The sequence below is a fragment of the Pundamilia nyererei genome, unplaced genomic scaffold, assembly GCF_000239375.1.
Source record: "Pundamilia nyererei isolate P.nyererei 1_Seehausen unplaced genomic scaffold, PunNye1.0 scaffold00005, whole genome shotgun sequence".
In the NCBI taxonomy this organism is placed as follows: domain Eukaryota; kingdom Metazoa; phylum Chordata; class Actinopteri; order Cichliformes; family Cichlidae; genus Pundamilia; species Pundamilia nyererei.
In genome coordinates, this window is record NW_005187406.1 from 1,343,117 (window position 1) to 1,344,757 (window position 1,641).

Sequence of the window (1,641 nt, forward strand, 5' to 3'; positions counted from 1 at the left end):
TTTACATTTTGTTGGATCAAATTTAGCAATTTTGTTCTTCATCATCACCTGCTATTCTCAAAGCCGGTGCTGTTTTTGGATGCACCTTGGCTGCCGCTATCAGCTTTCGCACATCACACCATGATGGCAGCAGAAAACACCATCAGTTTCAGCAGCAGCAATGGTTGCTGAAATTAGAGCACATTTGTCAGGTGCTTACTGGCTTTCTCCTCCTAAATGTCCTTCTCGCTCTTTTTCAGTCCCTTCTTAATAACAGTGATTGTTATTTTGACAAGAATGAAAATGTCCTGGCAAGACTGCCCAAGCTACTGACCGCTGTCACTCTTTCTATGTTCTGCTCTAAATTAAGCAAATAAATTCTCATGTTCTGTTTATGTGTCAGTGTGCTCATTCATAAAAGAGAGTGGACCCAAACTAGCACTGGAATCCGATGTTGAGACTGAACCCTGTAGTAAAATCTGTTTTTAAAATCTTGGTATATTAGATCTAAAGTCATGGTGAAAAGAAAGCAAAGGCTGTTTCAATTCCTAGGTTTATATGTGGCCATAATGAGAAAATATCCAGTCCACGCCAGGGCTTAAACCTGAGCTGAACAACAACACATGACATATTTAACTGTGTCATTATTTATTTAACAGAACTGAGCCAACATGCGGATGCAGAGTGTGAAAGAGCAGCCCACGTAGAATTTCCTTTAACAGCAATAACTTGAATGCATCGTTTTCTGTGTGACTTTATCACTCTCTCACACTGTTAAGAAGGAATTTTTGTTCTCTCTTCTTTACAGCATTGCTTCATTGATTAAGGTTTGCAGATATTTATTCATGCACAGCTCTGTTATGGCCCTCAGCACTTTGATCAGGTTCAGGTCTGGACTTTTAACTGGGCCACTGTAACACCTTATTTTCTTTCAGCCTTTCTCTTGTAGATTTGCTGCCATGCTTGGGATGAGTGTCCTGTTGCATGAGCAGCCAAGCTTTAGCTGTCAGACAGGACCTCACATTTGACTCTAGAATATTTTGGCATTCAGAGGAGGTCATGGTCGACTCAGTGACTGCAGGGTGCGCAGCTACTGTGGCTGCAAAACAAGCCCAAATCATTACCCCTCCACCGCCGTGCTTAACAGTTGTTAAGAGGTGTTTGTGCTGCTATGCTGTGTTTGGTATTCTCCATGTGGTATCATGCATTGTGCATTCGTTTGGTTTTATCTGCCCAAAGGATATTGTTTCTATTGTCTTGTGGTTTGTTCAAATGCAACTTGGTCTTGGTTTCTTCCATTTCTCTGAACACTGAATGGTCTGACCTTGGAGTGAATTTGCTGGGACATCCTCCCCTTGGAAGATTATCCTGAATGATATTGAATAATCTTCCTCACTTTAGGATGATGAACTTCAATCTTGTAATCCTTCCCAGATTGATGGGCAGCAACTACTGCTTCTGTAAGATCACTGCTGATGTCTTTAATTATTGGCATTGTGTTAACACAGACCTGCAAATCACCAAAATATCTGCTTTTATAGAGCTGCTCACATTTGCTAATTATCAGTTAATCATCAAGTGCATTTAATTATCAGCACCTGGCTGCTACTTACCCTTTTAATTCCTTTGGAAGCAGTAAGGTTGCACTTAGTTTTTTACACA